Source organism: Dama dama, chromosome 19 (assembly GCF_033118175.1).
Source record: "Dama dama isolate Ldn47 chromosome 19, ASM3311817v1, whole genome shotgun sequence".
NCBI lineage: Eukaryota > Metazoa > Chordata > Mammalia > Artiodactyla > Cervidae > Dama > Dama dama.
Window position 1 is genome coordinate 35818884 of NC_083699.1, and position 19807 is coordinate 35838690.

Sequence of the window (19807 nt, forward strand, 5' to 3'; positions counted from 1 at the left end):
GTAAATACAATCACAATAACCCCATCATTCATGTGTTATGTGTTCAAACAGTTAATAATCAATAAGCCCGCGTTTACATTCCAACCAGTTAAAACCGATAAGCCTGTGGTTACATTCCGATAGATACTGTCTGGAGGCAGGGGTGATTAGGGTATGTTTTCTCTTAGGTGATGAGTAACCTGGACATGAGCTTCAAGGTTCCCCTGTCAGGAGGGGGTCTTATCCTTCCATTGTTGTTCCCACAGGCACTAAGCAGAGAGTTCAGAGTACATTGGAGAGGCGGCCAAGCATGATCAGCATGGACAGGCCTAAGATGGAGTCCAGGCCCTATGAATTCCTTCTTCAATGGGACCAGATGCCATGATCTTAGTTTGATGAATGTTGAGTTTTAAGCCAACTTTTTCACTGTCTTTCACCTTCATCAAGAGGCTCTTTAGTTCTTCACTTTCTGCCATAAGGGTGGTGTCATCTGCATATCTGAGGTTATTGATACTTCTGGCAACCTTAATTCCAGCTCATGCTTCATCCAGCCTTGTTGTCACATAGGAAGTAAAGCCTTGGCTACAAAATTTTGACAAATATTAGGACTGTTATGGAGATGGCAATGGCATCCTATTTCAGTACTCTTGTCTGGAGAATCCCAGGGATGGGGGAGCCTGGCGGGCTAACATCCATGGGGTCGCATGGAGTAAGACACGACCGAAGTGACTTAGCAGCAGCAGTAGCAGGACTTTTAAGCATACCTTGAGGTAACATAGTCTACTGAAATCTTTTATGAGGCCCGATATGATTAGGATAAGGGAGAGAGAAAGTGAATCTCTCCCGGTCTAAAGGGTGTAAAGGTATATTTAAAAAGCAATCTTGTGAATCAGTAATAATAATGTGCCAATTTTGAGGAATAGTAATAGGTGATGGGATCTCTGGTTGCAAAAAAGAGCAAGATTCTTCCATATGTTTCAATTTTAATTGTGTGTTTATAAGTTCTTTAGTAGCTTGTAATTTTTCTTTCGTAAGGGGCCATTGCTTTGTCTAAATAGGCTCATAATTTTTCTTAGTTATTTTAATAATTGTTTTGTTTGTTAAATGAGCAGTGGCCCCTAGGAAAAATGTGGAATGCATATCTGAGTTTGCCATTGTATAAGTAAGTCCCTTCCTATTAGATTAAAGGGTACATTTATCACATAAGGTTTTAATGTTGCAGGTTGGCCTTCTGGTCCCTCACATGAGTATATTTGAACACTTTGATAAACTTCTTGTACTTTAGTTTGAGAAATTCTTGTAATTTGGCAGGAGACCTTTTGTACAGGCCAGGATTTGGGCCATAAATGTTTGGAAATAATAGTAATATCAGATCCAGTGTCGAGGAGACCAGAAAATCTTTTACCATTAATTTTGATATTTATATTTGGTCGGGCATACTCAGATACTAATGATGTCTACAAAGACTGTTTTTGATCTGTACTTTCAAACCCATCTGTCCGTACATTATTAGAGGAATTAATAGAAATGTAAGGTAAAAGAAGTAATTGAGTAATTTTGTCCCCCTTTTTGAATTGCCATAGAATCTGAGATGACATCAGAATTTGAATCTCTCCTTTATAATCTGAATCAATTATTCCAGGGTGAACAGTAATTCCTTTAGATGTCAGACCAGATCAGCCAAGCAAAAGACCAAAAGTTTGTGGGGGCAGGGGTCCAAAAGGTCCGGTAGGCTCTCTAGTAGGGACTGTTTTGAGGGTAAAGGAAAAAATCATTTAGGGCTGGTATATAGACGGCAGTACTGCCGGATGTTGAGGGTTTGAGGGAAAAGATAGAATTTGTTCCTGTTTGGAGTTTCCTGGAATAGGTTTTCCATCAATATCAAATGTAAATTTACAACTTTTGGCCCAGTGCATTCTTCTATGGCAGTGAGGGCAAATTTTTTTGGTATTTTATTAGCCTTCTTAGGGCAGTCCCTTTTTAAATGATTTTTATTTCCACAATTAAAGCATCCTTCATTTCCCTTTTTAAAGGTAGTAGCCATTGCCTCAATCAGTATTTGCATCTTTTGAGTTTCTGATCCTAGATTGCAATAAGCTTTTAAATAATCAATAATAGACCTAGTCTCACAAATTGCAGCTATAGCTCTTTGACATTTCTGACTTGCATTCTCATAAGCAAGTAATTTCTCTAGCTGTTTTTTGGTTTCTTCTCCGATTACAGTATGGGAAATAGCAGCTTCTAATCTAGTTTAAAAATTAGCATAACTTTTCATTAGGTTCCAATAAATGAGAGACTTTTGGAGTTGCGACTGTTGGCAGAGGAGAAGCATTTGGAGCAGCCGGGGCAGGGCTAGTAAGAAAATTTTGAGATATTTTGTATTGTTTTAATTAGGCCTTTTGTAAAGTTTAATCATTTAATTTATATTTATGTAATAAGTGTTCTATCTGTTGCTGAATATTGGAAGGGCTAGAATGTACCTTGAAATGGCAGAATTACAGCTTTAATAAGAGCCCATAGGGGCTAGAGATCAATTGGAATATTTTTTCCTTGTTTGGCTGCTCATTTAACATTTTCTTTGACTTGGAGCCAAATTCCTAAATCAAAACTGCATTTATCAGGAAACTAAGGATTATGTTCAACTACTGTTTGAAGGCAAGCCTCTATTCATTGCCGTGAAGCCAGAAGTCCCTGAAATTTAAACAAATGGTGAAGTAAAGTAGAAAAATAATGGGGCTGGCCAGCCGTTTAACCCATGCCTTAGTACTTACCGACCTCAATAGGTCCCTGAGTCATTCCGCCCGATATGCCACGTATACCAGTGTCCCTGTTCGGGCGCCATTTGTTGGGGTCCTTTAATGGACCGGAACCTTGTGGTAAGGAGTCGACGATAAAGTGAAAGAGAGAAAGAGAGAGAGAGAAAGAGAGAGAGAGAGAGACAAAAAAGACCCGGGGACCTAAGCTCTGGTGGAGCAAAGGTGCTTTAATGATTTTTCTATGAGTATATATAGGCTGCAGTACAAGAAACTTCTTTCGGGAATGATAGAGATCATAAAACCAAATGTACAGCCACCAAGGGAACAAGGGGTAACGTTAGTCACAAGGTCAGGAGACAATCTATATCTCAAGTAAGGGGAAGGAGATTAAGCTGTTTTGTCCTAAGGAGAATGTTTACTAAAGGAGACTCATGCTTGCCTCACACAATGACCTCAGTCCCTGGGAGCAGCGTGCTGTTCCGCTTGAAGAGGGACAAAGGACTCATGAGAGACAGCACGTAGGAATCCTCCCGTCAAACATTCCCTGACACAGCCTGGCATTTCGCATGATGTACTCTGCATATAAGTTAAATAAGCAGGGTGACAATATATAACCTTGACATACTCCTTTCCTGATTTGGAACCAGTCTGTTGTTCCATGTCCAGTGCTAACTGTTGCCTCTTGACCTGAATACAGATTTCTCAGGAGGCAAGTCAGGTAGTCTGGTATTCCCATCTCTTTAAGAATTTTCCATAGTTTGTTGTGATCCAAAGAGTCAAAGGCTTTAGTGTAGTCAATAAAGCAGAAGTAGATGTTTTTCTGTATCTCTTGAGCTTTTTCGATGATCCAAGAGATGGCAATTTGATCTCTGGTTCCTCTGCCTTTTCTAAATCCAGCTTGAACATCTGGAAGTTCATAGTTCAAGTACTGTTGAAGCCTGGCCTGGAGAATGTTGAGCATTACTTTGCTAGCATGTGAGATGAGTGCAATTGTGCAGCAGTTTGAACATTCTTCGGTATTGCCTTTCAGCAGAGGGGCTGAACTGAGGGGTTTTAGCATAAACACGTGGAGAAGCAACTAAGATGAGGGGACATTTGTACTATAAATACCCAGATTGTGTCTGGAAAATCTGAAAGTTCTGATCTAGGCAAAGCTAACCTTTGCTGGTCCAGCTCTCTGAAGACTGTCGACAAAAAATTAGCTAAGAGTTGATCTAAAAAGAAATAGAAAGTTTTATCTAAGATGACTTGATGACACAGTCTTTCATAAAGCTCTAAGAACTGACTTGTTTCACCTGTTAGAAGTGAAAGCACAGTTGCACACTTTTCAAAACAAAGGGCTTTTTATTTTATTTTTTAATCAAAGTAACAAATTAACAGTTTACATATTCCAGATCTGCACATACAAGGGGAATAGTGGGTGATCGTGACCCTTTACAGGATTTTTTAAAGAAGGAATATTTTCTCCTAAGGAGTTACCTTGCTGGCACCAGGAGGAAATTGCTCTTTTTGGTAAAGCAGGCATTCTTGTGTCTTCTAAGAAGATCTGGTTAATGTAAAATGCAGTTGCACAACGCACATGAAAAGGAAGGAGCTAGTAGTAGAAAGAGGCAGGGAGAGAATTTTATGTTTGAATTGTTTTTTCTTGTCCTGGCTTAAAATAATTTTATTTCATCAAGACCTTGGGGTCTTGACTCCTGAGATGGTAAAGGCCACTCTTAACTGTAGTGGGAAAAGCCTGAAGTGCCCAGTCAAGATCATCTTGCCTCTAATACCCCCGCCCTCGTTCTCTGCAACCTGCTATAGCAACTCAGGACTTTTCACTTTAGGTTCGCAGGTAGCTGGACCTCAGCTCTTAATTGGTTAAGCCCACTCTCCTGAGAACTAACATCAGAGAAAACGTGTACCTCGACTGAATTTGGATTTTGTCATCTCACTTTGCCTGCAACAATAGTGTAATTAATCTATCGTTTGTTTGGAGTGTTCCTTTATTTATTGGCTTATTAAGAGTTGTTATCCTGTATGCCACTGTCTGGTGAAATTATAAATCCCACAGTGAGCAAGTGTTAATTAAACTACTGATAAAGACAGTATCTGTTTCTGGGTATAATTTGACACCCCAAAAAAACACCATGATCTGAATTCACTTGTTACAACTAAATGACGTTTCCCCAGGCCAGGCTTTGCTGCTAGAGACCACCAACAGGCAATCAAGGCCCACCCTTCCTGTTCCATGGTCCTAAAGCTTCTCTAGGGTACATCCTCTAGCTTCCTATTCAAACTGCAGGGGAGGAAACTGGAGGGAGGCCCACAGGCCTGCCTGACCTGGAGAAAGAAATGCTGAGCTTACAGGAAACAAAGAGATCCCAACAATAAGTGTGAGCTTAGCGACTCTCCACAAGAGAATGCTGTAGGATCAGCCTCCTTTGCGACCGAAGTGCGGCTAGGTGACCGATCAGCAAGTTGGAAACTCCAGGGCTACCTGGTTTAGAGCTACCTGGTTATCATGTGATCTCAGACACCCCTCCCTACACGCTGATCTGGTGGTTTAATGTGCAAATTGGGGATGAATATCAATGTACTGTTACTGAGGGGGTATAAAAATTACATGTGACTTCAGAACCTGGTGAAAATAGGAAACAGGAAAGACCATAGGAGAGAATAGATGAAAATATGCAAATATCTGGAACATAACTTGGGTTTATCTGTGTTTGGACTGGAGACAGATTTATATCCTCTTTTTAAATAGGGGACAGTCGTCAGAAGGATAAAGAAGAGGAGAGTAAAGGAATTTGGGGAAACAGGTGGTAGACCCCACCCCAAGTCTGGGAACCTCACAACTGTTCAAAAATATACAAGGGAGTCCTTTAACCTTTTCTGGACAAAAGTAGTTTACCTACAGTCACCTCTCATTTATTCTATCTCACCCCTGCTGATAAGTCATTTCTTTGTTGAGTCTACGTTTGTGATCATAATATATATGCAGAACCAACTATATTGGTCGAAATTGTAATTAAGATGACAAAGACTGCATTTTAGTTTATAGTTAAACTATGGCAGTTTCCAGTACTTCAATTTATCCTGTAAGTATTTGAGTACTTTCTATGTAAGTACTTATACTAGACACAAAGGAAAATAACAAACTAATAGTGGTCACCCTCAAAATATTGGAAACAAGTAATTGGAGTCAAGACAAAATCACAGGAAAAAACCCAGCACATCCCTGTAAGGTACAGGTGGGTCAGGGTTAACTTGGGCACCACCAATGGCAGGCCCAGTAGGCGTGTCCTGAGGATCAGAGATCAGAGAGGGTTGAATGAATCATAGAATTTCATAAGTGCTTGAAGATTAACAGAACTTAGATAGTCTCAGAAGGAGGAGCAATCTTTTGTTTCAAGTGTCAAAAATAAAGTCAGGTTTTAGTTAAAGCAGTGGACACAGGTTTTATCCAGTAACAGTAATAACAAAAGGGATGAGCTGAGCTCCACCTTGATTTGTGCAGAGGTGACAGAGTGCTTTTAAAGAGAGAATGAGGGAGCAGGGAGGGGCAGTGGTTGGGGGTTCAAGTAGTCAGGGAAGTGAACTGGAATTACAAAATGTGGATAAGAGTAGATGAGTATCAGTGTGATTAGGCCAGCTGTGTCTGACCACTGGCAATCTTAAAATTAGGAGTCTGTCTTCCCTGATGATTCCACATCAGAGGAATGGCTTTCAGGTGCTTGAGAAACAATTCTCAAATAAAACTAATTTTTGCTCAATAAAAACTAAAATTAAAAAAAAACTAAAATTAAAACTCAAACTTTCTTTTGCTCAAATAAAACTCCTTTCTGTTCCTGTTATAGATTGCTGATTATTCCTGTTGACAAAGCATTACTAACAGAAGTGAGAAAACTAGTTTCCTGAGTCAGAAGTGAGGAGTGAACAGGCTAACTTTTAGGCTGTGTTGACAGAGGTGTTGGAAAGACAGCAGGTGGTCTGCGTCTGGAGGCAGACAGCACTGGAGGTTGGGTGGACACCCTGATGGTAAAGATGATGGCAGCTATGAACACAGGTGAACTCTGGAGGAGGGGGAGCTGACAAAGGCCTGGAGAAACAGTCAACTCAGGGGAAGAAGAAGGACAAGTCAAAACAAGAGGAATTATTTTAAAGGGCTGGTTCATCAGAAAGTTAAGATGGGGTAACAAAGGTCGAGAGAGACAGTCAGAAGGCAGGGCAGACAAGGCCTGTCATGGAGCTCAAGTGGGACGACAGACCTGGAGCAAACAGTGAAAGCTGTGCTGGGAGCCCTGGGGGCTCTCAAGGTTGGGCTTGGGTGGGGTTGGGGTAGGCATCTTCCAGAAGGCGCAGCAGCACTAAATCTAGACCAGAGTAATTTTAACTAGAGAAAGCCAGTGGGTTTGAATTTTAAAATGTGCATTTTTGCATCCATCTATTTGTTTCTTAACCACTGTTCCTGACCATCATTGTAATACATTAACAACATCCAGTCTCAGAGAAACTATATTTCTACATCTTACCTAGTAGACAGGTGACACTCAGAAGTCCAAGGAACCCTTGTTTTATGGTGTAGATGCCAGTTTGTTTACATTTCCTCCCACACACTGAGGACAACATACCAGCAGGAAAGTCATTTATGTGGCTTCACTTAGAACTGCATTTCTTCTGAAATTTCGAAGTCCAGTCCACTCCCTCTTCAACCACAACCTCTAAACATTCATCTGGAATCCTCTGCCCACCCCTAACACCTCTGGCCCATCCAGCCATCTCCTGACTTTTCTTCTACCCACCTCCCTGTCTCAGATGCAGGGTCACCTGGCACCTTTGCCCTCTTCTGCCTCATTCCTGTCCTTCCATCCCAGCAACCCCAGACCTTGGGTCATTCCCATCTTCTCTACAACTCCTGCTGGGCTGCTGGAGAAACATAACACAACAGGCAGACAGTACCTCCACAATCGGCGATATCCAGCTGTGGGCAGAATGCTCAGTGCTGTGTGACTCTCCTCCACTCATTCTAATCTAAATAATATTTTAAAGAAGTACTTTTAAAAAATCAAAAACAACGCAAAAAAACCCATGGTGAATGAAACATCAAAGTTTCAAAATAGAGACAGGCTCCAACTCCACACTTACTTAGCCCTGCCTCGCTCCCCTCACCCTAATCCCATCCTGCTGTAGGTAGCCCACTGGTGCTAAACATTGCTGACTGGAAAGTGAGCTTGACTCTGAATTAATATATATATATAAGAAACAAAGTTTCACCAAAAAACATTTACATTTACTAACGCAATACATATTTTCACTTAAAAATATTTTGTTTCGATGGTAACCCACTAAATTCCATAAACCTTTGAGTGGAGAACTGCAATTTGAAAAAGCGACCACTAGAGGGATCCAAAGTATTCTCCTACTATACTGTGATCCTGGCCCAAACAAAAACAAACCCCAAGTTCCATAAAGGCACTAATGTAATCCAAAGGGAAGACAAGGGGACTGCAATCAACAGATATTATATGACTGTCAGGAAAACACTAAGTCATTTAATCATTCCACTGTGATGCCAGGTTCCTCCTTGTTGGGGAAAAAAAGGACTCTAGTGATAATCTGCCCCTCTGAATGGCCGTATATCATCTCTATGGAAACATTCTCAAATTATAGGCCTCTTATTCTAGTCTGGATAGTTTCATATGAATTAGGAAAAAGAACTGTCATCTTCATGAAAAAATCCATCTGATATTCAAAATATCTGATGAATCATCAGTATTAAAGATTAAAGTGGCAGGTAAAAGCTATGAACTTAAAACGGTCCTCTTGGAAGCCACAGTAAAAATCAGTTTTACTACTTTCTACCTTCTACTTTTAGTCTTTCAAGTTTCATGGTAGGACAATTATTGGCTCCTGTCCAGGGATGGAAAAAGAAAGATAAAATTACCTGTAAATTATTAATGCTACATAGATTCCTATAGTCTAAGGTTTTTTCCCCCATTAGCTTCTTCTGGTGATCTAAGCTAAGCTAAGTAACTTCAGTCGTGTCCGACTCTGTGCAACCCCATAGACGGCAGCCCACCAGGCTCCCCCGTCCCTGGGATTCTCCAGGCAAGAACACTGGAATGGGTTGCCATTTCCTTCTCCAATGCATGAAAGTGAAAAGTGAAAGTGAAGTTGCTCAGTCATGCCCAACTCTTAGCGACCCCCATGGACTGCAGCCTACCAGGCTCCTCCGTCCATGGGATTTTCCAGGCAAGAGTACTGGAGTGGGGTGCCATTGCCTTCTCCATCTGGTGATCTACTCATTAAACAAATTTGCCCCTGCTAAAACCAGTCCAGGAGCCAAATGAGCATGTTACCAGAAGTCACAAATCACCCAGAATCTATTGGAAAGCTTGTAATTTCAATTTTGTAGATTTTTCTCAGGAAATACATTGTAGCAAGTAATGCTGAGAAGCATATATGCTTCCTGCTAATGGTATAAATGTTTCATTAATCTTGTTAATGATATAAATGTTTCCAATTCATGGTAATAGCTTACCCTATCTGCCTAAGAAGGAAGAGAACAACCTAAAGCATGAATTTATCACCCTCATTTTATGTGTGGAAAATTATGTGTTCTCTCGGTTGTTATATCACTTATCAATTCAAATTTGATGGCTTCTAATTTGTTCATCTCCTCCCCTGCGGCGGGGCTGGGGGGGGGGGGGTGCGGCGGGGGGAGGGGGGAACTACTGAATGGCTGTCTTCTCATGTTTTGTGACTGTGACATAAGCTTTGAAACTTTAGCTCACATCATGGGCAAAGACACTTGGGGTATCCCTCCACAAAGAATACATTTAGAGAATTAGTTCTTGATTCAGCCTTAGTCCAAAGACTTTGAATTCCAACTTAGCATGGAGGTGGGACCGAGGAGAAACTTGGGTTAGTCACCATTTCTCATTGTTGGCCACTTGAGGCCTGACAACTGTGTCCAGCCACAAAATCCACACCTACATAAACCATTACTTTCTTCACAAGATACATACAGGGTAGGTTTCTATTCACTGACATGGAAAAATAAAGGCAGTGAAATGCCAAATGGACAAATAGGCAAAGACAAGCCCTGAGTCTTTACTAAGGGAACTGGTGGTACAAGGATTGTAGAACATTATGGTACTTTAAAGAACTTAGGTCTTCATGCTCTGTCCATCACCATTGCTATGAAAGGGCCTGCTGTGTTTCATGTCCTGGAGATACAGTTTCTGTCACTTACAGAGCTGTGCTGCAGAGTCAGAAACTGGCTGCTCTTTCGTCCTTGACTCATCAATTTCCCTGATGGCCTCTGGTCTTAGAGCCAGGAGCCTGGACTTGACTTCTCAGCCAGCACTTTAACCTCAGTCAAATCACTTAACTAATCCGAATCCTGATTTCAATGGTATGTTGGCAAATATTTTAAAACTGGCTCTCAAGGGTTGGAGGGGAAGGAGTACTGACTTAGTCTTTGCTTACTTTCTTGGTACTCCCACCGTGGCCAGTATCAAGCTGCCAAGGTGAAGTCACTTAATAGAAGAAATAAGTGCCATTGTTAGCAGCCAGGGTCCTTGGACTCTCTAATCAATATAAATTTATATATATATTATACTTGTTATCATATATTATATATGTATTTCTTATATATGTATTTTTATATATTATATATATTTCTTATTATTATATATTATATTATATATATATAAATCAATATAAATTGATTAGAGGTCAGAGAAGGAATTTGGGCAAGGCTTTATTGGGATTTGTGCTACAGCAGGAGGGAACAAAAAACAAGAGGTACCCTTGCTCACTCCCTGAGTGTGTGTTGCGGTGGGGGGGGAAGAGCTGTTTCCTTAAATGAGGTGAGAGTAGGGGCAGATAAGTGGATTCAGCAAAAGGGTGGCTTGGGTGCTCTGCCCATGCCGTTGGCCACGCTGCATGTGTAGGGATCATACATAGTACCCTTGCTCCTGTCACCTCGGAAGTGACAATTGGGTTTTGGCCTTCTTTGTACCTATTGTTCATAGGGGCAAGTTCATAACTTGCCCCAACCGCATATGCATGCAGTTATTTTTAGTCCCATAGAGTTTGTGTTCTGTTGCACAGAGATGTTCGTTCAGGTGCAAGCAGTGTAGTAATGGGTCCCGAGTCCCAGCCTGTGTCATCATGACTCCAGCACAGCACTGCTTCTTCCTCAGTGAAACAGAATAATGATTAGTACATATTTCTGTTCACAGAATTGTTATTTCTTACTTCATTCATTCATTCTTTCAGTAAGAGCTTGTTGGAAACCTACCTATACCATAGGTACTGTGCCAGGTATTTGAGATGGAAAAAAAAAAAAAAAAAAAAAGAGCTCACTGTCAGGAATTTAGTAGCTCAAATAAAATAATGCACATTAACCAAAAAAATTCCCACATTTTTAATCCTTAAAATGCTATACCTACAAACACAGGGATTGTTAACTTGAATTAGGTTTAATAAGTTGGCTGTACAAAGGACTTCAGATTCTCTGTCCAAAAGGTTTTATGTATGAAGACTTTTGTCATAGTATTCAGTATAATGAGATATTGAAGACCATATAGGGAAATTTCAATAATAATTTATTTGTGTTCTATCTACTCCCATAAAGCAGTTGAAATAGTTCTTATGGAAAAAAGAAAATGTTAGAAAACAAACAAGTGATCATAGAGACCAGAAACAGACACAGAAGGAGAGATGAAGGGACAGATGGAAGTTCGGCCACTGAGCAAAATTCTCAAGCGTTAACTTCCTTAAAACCAGGAAAGTGTCTATTTCATCAGATTGTTAAATTAATGCTTAAAAAAATGTGAAACAGATTGCCAGTCCTGGTTGGATGCATGAGACAAGGTGCTCAGGGCTGGTGCACTGGGATGACCCTGAGGGATGGGATGGGGAGGGAGATGAGAGGGGGGTTCAGGATGGGGAACACATGTACACCCACGCCTGATTAATGTCAATGTATGGCAAAAACCACTACAATATTGTAAAGTAATTAGCCTCCAATTAAAATAAATTAATGTAAAAGGAGCAATGATTTCAACACACTCATTGTATGGGTCCATAGTGTTTCATGTTGTTACTATTTATAGTATTAACTTCTCGGAATTTATTAAGCAATAGTGGAACATCTAATCAAACAGAAGAAGGATGTGAAACTAAGAGCATGTTTTTATAAGTCTGAAGCCTCAGGACCTGTTCTGTGCTGAATGAAACAGCCCTGTTGGCCAACTCAGTCTCCTGCACCTTTCCCTGGGTCCGACCACCACCTGGCACAATGACCATCCCCTGCATTTGGACTCCCCCTGCCTCCCATGCTTCCCAACCAGACCCTGCCCCAGCAGCCTGGTTCCCACAGGGCCCTGTGTATAGCCAGGGATCCTAGCCCCTGCTCCTGTTTCCTCCTTCCTGGATCACCCTCCTGTCTTGCTGCAAGTCCTCACCTCTTGCAGAGGACAGTTCAGATCTCACCTCCAGGAACTCTCTAGCCCACACTGAGTCCTTCTCCTTGCCATGCTACTGTGCATGCATTCACACATTAACTGAAAGGCCTATGACCTTTGCTTCTTTTCTTGTGAGAAATAAGAAGCAAGGTGAAATTAGACCAAAAACCACATCATCAATTTTTTACAAACAGAAATATATTTATAGAATGATCTTAGAGTGAGGAGGATAGTAGAGGACCTAGTCTTAATTAAACCCCACAGTCAGATGTGCCAAGATTTTGGAGTGTGAAAAAACTGAGGCTCAGTGCTGTTGAGCTCGCCAATGTTTTGCCCTCAGGACAAGTTCCTCTCTCAGCTGGGCATCAGCAAGCCCAGCCTCGGTTGCACTGGCTGTGCTGCTGCCAGTGTGGGGTGACTGGACCTCTCAGGCCTTGGTTTCCTCATCTGTAAAGTGAGGACACTAGACCCTCCTGCACAGGTTCAGTGAGGAGCCAGTGAGTGATGCAGACACAGTCAGAACTGGCTCAGGGCTGACCCCCAGGAAGCTTCCATCACATAACCTGCAGCTGTTGTTTCATACCTGGAGCCATCACACCAGCCTGGGAATGAGGAAGTTGACCCTCTGATTTCCTCCACGAGTGGCATCTCTGCACATGTTTGGTACGGCGTTCACTTAGGGCCTTGTGCTCCTCTGACATCCCCATCTTTACTGTCATCGTAACTTGAGAAGTCCTACTGCTGGGTTTGGTGAGCAACGAGCAGGCCTTACATGGGGGTTTCATCCCCTGGGTCTGGTACACCCAGTATTGAAGGTCTTGGGCTTTCCCATAGAAGCAATGTTGATGCAATAGCTAAGTCTGTACCTTCTGTGGAGGGCTGTAAGGCATAGTGATTAGAAACACAGACTGTTGGGCTATTCATCTCATGGAATCTTGATGTGTGTGTGTGTTGGTGTGGGGGGGGGGCAGTTTCTAAGAATAAAACAAGGAGAAATAATGATAGAATACACCATTAAAAAAATTACAAGACAAATGGAAGCTGAGGGAAATATTCACAGCATATACACCCAGTGGCTCAGCAGTAAAGAATCTCCCTGTAGTTCAGGAGCCACAGGAAATATGGGTTTGATCACTGGGTCAGGAAGATCTCCTGGAGGAGGGCATGGCAACCCACTCCGGTATTCTCTCCTGGAGAATCCCGTGAACAGAGGAGCCTGGTGGGCTGCAGACCATGGGGTCACAAAGAGTCGGACACCACTGAAGCGACTGAGCATGCACCCATACTACAAAAGTTAGTATCCTTGATGTAAAATGAGCACTTGCACATTAATAAATAAAAAAAAAGGACATAGGCAGTTCACAAAAGAAGTAGAAATGACTAATAAGCATATGAAGATACGTTCAATCTCCTTAGTTATCAACCAGCTTCAAGTTATAACATCAATGAGATAGAATTGTTTATTCAACTGACAAAGGATTTTTTGTAAAATGATAATAACCTAGGTAGGCTAAAGTGAGAATTTAACCTTGTTCTAAGCAATCTTGGAAACATGCATCAACCCCTTACTGTCTGCATACAGTGGAACCAAGCAAGTCCACATTTATACTATTAGAAATAATGCCCAATGATGCTTATGATTATTAGAACAGATTAAAGTTTACAAACAACCTGAGTGTTCATTAGTAGGGGGACTAAACCAATTATGTTTTTATCTTTAGAATGGAATATTCCACAACTATTAAAGAACACATTTTAGAAGAATTATGATAACATTAAGTGGGGAGCTATTCATGATACATTGCTGAGTGGGGAAAGCAAGCCGTAAAAACAGCATGTGCAGTAAGACTGTATATTTATGGAGAAACCTCTGGGCTATATGTGTCATGAAGTTTCTCCCTCTTACTCAGGAGAGACAGACAAATTTGAGCATGTTTTCAGTCATTTTAGCATTGGCTAGAGGTTTTTTGCCAAGTAGATTTACTTGGCATTCTACTTTCTGATTTTCAGCATAGCTCCTAATACAGGGTCTGCTGAGTTTGGCATCTACTGAAGTTTTGGAGGTAGACCCAGGAAACCTAGGAGGTTTGAGACAATGGATATTAAATACGAATGTTTATGTGTAACTAAATATTACTGGTGCTTGTCTATGGGTGAGGAGACTGACAGCAATTTCATTTTCCTTATTTATATTTACTACCTAAATTTTCAAAAATAAATATATATCCTATCATTTATGCTAAAAATGATATTTTAAAGGTAATTTTGAAGTGAGAATATCTAGGAGAGTGAGAATTAGTATTTTCTTCTAGATAAAAATATTTAATGAAAATTGAGGGACTTCCCTGGTGGTTCAGTGGCTAAGATCCCTGGGGCGATTCCTGTTCAGGGAACTAGATCCCACAGTCCACAACTAGGAGATCCCATGTCACAACCACAACCAAAAGGACACATGAGCCACACACAACGAAGGTCAAAGATCCCGCATGCTGCAACTAAGACCCAGGGCAGTCAAATTAACAAATAAATAATAAATATTTAAAAAAGAAAATTCACAGCTAAGCTTAGAAGTAATTATATATGTGTAAATTTATTTTTTATTTTTTATTTTTTTCTCGCACGAGACCTTTTATTACAACTGCACTCTGAGGGCTCAGGCATGGCCCTGCCTCCGCCCTGGAAGCAAGGCTGGTCTCCCTGGAGGACAGGACACGGGCTTTGCTGCGCTGCCCTCCTGGTCCGGGAGGAGCATCTTTTCTTTCGGTGATGCTCTCTCCGAGGCCGGGCGATGCAGAGGGCTTTCCTCTCTGGGGACGCCCAGGGTCACACAGTCCACTTCAGGCACCTGGTCTCCTGGTGGGTGCCCAGACAGCGCACAGTACAGTACCGGGCACCGCAGCTGACCCGGGTGTAGGGGGAGGGGAAGCCGCAGACAGCACAGAAGGGGCGCTGGGGCCGGGATGGGGGGTCCCGCACAGGCCGTCAGGTAGTTAGGACCCTCGGCCACACTCAGGTTCTGCTCCCCCAGCAAGGCCTGAGGAGCTTAAAATGATCACCTTGTGTTTTCTTTTTCTTCCCAGTGTCTGCGTCGTCATCAAACTGAGGCAGCCGCTTGCCCAGCTGGGGGAGGCCCGCATGTGGGTCGTCCTGGAAGTTGTCGTTCTCCAAGGCCTCGAGCTGCCTGTTGATGCGGCGCTGCCGGGCTGCCGGATCCAGCACCCGCCGCTGACCAGGGTCCTGGGAGCGAACCGAAGTTTTGTTCTCCACCATTTCCACAACACAGCTCTATATATGTGTAAATTTATGTATAAAAGACTAGAAGTAAATATGCCAAAAATCTCCAAAGTGGTACCCTGCTAAGATTATTAATAGTAAAATTATGAAGATTAATAGTTCTTCTCTATACTAAATATAATCTATATACTTATTTACATAGATATGTAACACATATATAGAGAGACCACATCAAAATTCTCTTGGAGGAAACAGGTGACCAACCACTAGGTTACAAGGAAACATGTGGCTTAGCAAAGCCTTTTTTTTTTTTTCCTACAATTCCTGTATCTAGGGCTCCTCTGTGCTCAGAACACATGTTAGGGATCCCTTGAAATGGCCTCAGCTATGTTCCAATAAAATTTTATTCACTGATGCCAGAATTTGAACTTCATATAATTTTCATGTCATGAAACAGTTTTCTGGAGGCTTTTTTGAACCATTTAAAAATGTAAACACCATTCTTGTTGGCTGTACAAAAATGGGCATTTGATCCACCCAAATGTATTTGTTGTATTTGCTGACTTCTGATGGAGAAAACTGAAAGAGGTGGGGGGAATTCAGAGAGCAATCTCTTCTTAGCTGCAGAATTGATGCATTAAAATAGAAAGGAAGAAACCAGATGAAGTTAGAGAGAGAAACATGGTAATGCAGAACCAAACTACATAGGATTTTAGGAGAACTTTGGTTTTAGGGACGCGGTGAGGCATTAAAGGGGCTTGCTAGGTGGTGCTAGTGGTAAAGAATCTGCCTGCCAATGTAGGAGATCCTGGCCAGTTAACTTAGTTGGTTAGAGTGCAGTGCTAATAATGTCAAGGTCTCAGGTTCGAGCCTGATCCTTGTGTGAGCCAAGTTTGTTTGACATTTTGGGCTTCCTTAGTGACTCAATGGTAAAGAATATGCCTGACAATGCAAGAGACGTGGGTTTGATCCCGGGGCCGGGAAGATCCTCACGTCGGAAATATTCCCTGGAGGAGGAAATGGCAACCCACTCCAGTATTCTTGCCTAGGAAATCCCATGGACAGAGGAACCTGGTGGGCTATAGTCCATGGGGTCACAAAGAGTCAGACACAATGGCACACATACACAAAGCAGGAGACGCAAGAAATGCGGGTTCAATCCCTGGGATAGGAAGATCCCCTAGAGCAGGAAATGGCAACCCACTCCAGTATTCTTGCCTGTAAAATTCCATAGACAGAGGAGCCTGGAGGGCAGAGGAGCCTGGCAGGTTACAGTCCATGGGACTGCAAAGAATTGGACACAACTAAGTAACTGAGCACACCAAGGCATTAGAGGGTTTTGAGAAGAGAAATGCCATGACGTGACTTAGGCCTTAAAATTATAAAGTCCAAATTTAACCTGGTTTAGTAATAGGAAGTAGTTGAACTTGAATGGATGAATTCATAAATAAAGCACCTAGAGAAAATTCCTTTCTGAGTCGATTTTTCTCCCAGCTGGGCAAACTCAACTAGTTCTTAGTTTAGCTAAATCATAGGAGAAAACACTTTTACAAAGATAGTCTATGTGGATCTCAACCTGAATGAAGTTGATTTCTCTCCATGTTTCAAAGGTTTTTCTCTATTGAATCCAATGCCATAGAAATGTATTCAAATTCTGTTTAGATGCTGACTGGTCACCAGAAAACTCCAAAGTTTGAATACTCAGGCTGAAAAAAACTGTTTTTCTTTTCTGAGACTAGTTTCTGTAACTTAGCAATGGAAGTATTTTCATTGCAAGGGAAGGACCATTATATTTCTACTTTAGTCACCACTTCCCTGAGCTGAATGTTGACTACAGAGATAAGACTGAATAAATAATCTTGATGACAGTAGAATTGCCTTGTGCTTCTCTCCACCTTCACAACACCTACATTAAAGGGTAATTGTGAGGAGTAAATGAGGATTCAATCATAAGGCATGCAGCACAGTGCCTGGCACCTATAGATGATGAATAAAGGACACAGTACAGACTTATTTGGGTTCTTAATCAGGCTGGAGAGGAAGGCACCCCTTTGCTTCTGGTAACTGTAATCACAGGCCTCTTTGTCCCATGGCTTCTGGTTTTCATTTCTGGGCCAGGCTTTGTGCTAATTCATTTATCCAGATGTTTCCTGCCTCTTCGTGCAAAAATACATAGCTCTGTCCCTTTAGATGTCATTGCCAGGAGTGAAAACATGAGCACCCAAAAAGAGGTCTCTTCCCAACATTCACTCTCTCAGTCAGATTCTTCACCTGGTTGAGGTGGTCACATTTGAAATTTTTACCTCAAAGCACTTACCTACAAAATGTCCACAAGTGAAAATGGTAGCATTTAAAGAAAATGAAAATGACACTTTCTTATCTCCCTGTGAGGAATGAATAAGGTGAAGCTCTTAGCACAGCACCTGATTTAAGGTAAGCTTTCACTACCGGTACCGTCAACTGTTCCTCAGAGGTAAGAGGAAAACGCCTGGGGTCCAGGCCTTCAGACCAGGAAATGGCATACCTCCATTTAGCGCTCATATAATGCTAGAAAGGGCCCTTAAAAAGTTGTGCATAAAGAGTTTAACTTTCTATTCTGAAAGGAAAAGAAATTTTTTGGATGAAACCAAAACAAAAATAGTTTCCTCACTCTAATCCTATAGTAGGAAGAGACGCTTCTGAACTAGTGGGATTTAGAGTGGTCCCATCTCGCCATCTAGGGAGCTAGGGAAGAGCCAAATTTAGAGCAAGTTGATTAATCTAGTTTTAATTTTGTTTTCCAAGTCTGTAATTCACCAAAAATGTGTTTTCTAATACGAATATTTTAAAGTCCCTATTAGATTCACTAGTGAAGAAATTTCATTCAAATTGTCAAAGCAAAATGAAAACACTAATATTTAAACTCTAAGCCCCAAAACTATCTAAATGAAGAAGTTCTGCTGAGAGAAGAGAAAATACTCCCCAGGATTTATCAGCATAAATTTCCATGGCCATCAGTCCCATTCATCTGGAACTTCTCTAGCAATAGACTGCGTTTATTCTGGCACATGCACTGGGAGTGTCCCAGAGACCAGGGCTATGTCTTCCCAGAACACTGCTAGACATCGACTGGGACTAGAGTCATTCCATTCATTTTCCAAGAATGCAACTGCCTTTTGTAACCAGGATCCTTGGCAAGGACCTGTGTTCTTGGTTTGAGGTTGTGTGTGTGTGTGTGTGTGTTTCCTCTCCTTTTATTACTAAGGCTGTTCATTACAGTTATAACCTGCTCTCTCCCCTTAGGTGTTTATGAGAATTTTCTTTCTCTCTAGAATGAAAACAATGGCAGTAAGATTACCTCCAAAACTAAGTAATAGTAGCACATATGAAATATCCAGAGTTGTTCTGAGACCCTCTAGTTAGTGTTACTATTATGTAATATTAACAACGATGTCTTACAAATAGCTGTGAAAAGAAGAGAAACAAAAAGCAAAGGAGAAAAGGAAAGATATACCCATTTGAATGTAGAGTTCGCAAGAATAGCAAGGAGAGATAAGAAAGCCTTCCTCAGTGATCAGTGCAAAGAAATAGAGGAAAACAATAGAATGGAAAAGACTAACGATCTCTTAAAAAAAATTAGAGATACCAAGGGAATATTTTATGCAAAGATGGGCTCAATAAAGGACAGAAACAGTATGGACCTAACAGAAGCAGAAGATATTAAGAGATGGCAAGAATACACAGGAGAACTGTACAAAAAAAGATCTTCATGACCCAGATAATCACGATGGTGTAATCACTCACCTAGAGCCAGACATCCTGGAATGCGAAGTCAAGTGGGCCTTAGGAAGCATCACTACAAACAAAGCTAGTGGAGGTGATGGAATTCCAGTTGAGCTATTTCAAATCCTAAAAGATGATGCTGTGAAAGTGCTGCACTCAATATGCCAGCAAATTTGGAATAGTCAGCAGTGGCCACAGGACTGGAAAAGGTCAGTTTTCATCCCTATCCCAAAGAGAGGAAATGCCAAAGAATGCTCAAACTACCACAAAACTGCATGCATCTCACATGCTAGTAAAGTAATGCTCAAAATTCTCCAAGCCAGGCTTCAGCAATATGTGAACTGTGAACTTCCAGATGTTCAAGCTGGATTTAGAAAAGGCAGAGGAACCAGAGATCAAATTGCAAACATCCATTGGATCATAGGAAAAGCAAGAGAGTTCCAGAAAAACATCTATTTCTGTTTTATTGGCTATGCCAAAGCCTTTGACTATTGTGGATCACAACAAACTGTGGAAAATTCTGAAAAAGATGTGAATACCAGACCACCTGACCTGCCTCTTGAGAAACCTATATGCAGGTCAAGAAGCAACAGTTAGAATTGGACATGGAACAAC

General features: G+C 41.4%; 1 pseudogene; it reads right to left on the reverse strand.

Annotated features, from left to right (window-relative positions):
- Positions 1 to 14818: 14818 nt before the first annotated feature.
- On the reverse strand, positions 14819 to 15466 carry LOC133073355 (zinc finger HIT domain-containing protein 1-like; annotated as a pseudogene).
- Between the last annotated feature and the right edge of the window lie 4341 nt (positions 15467 to 19807).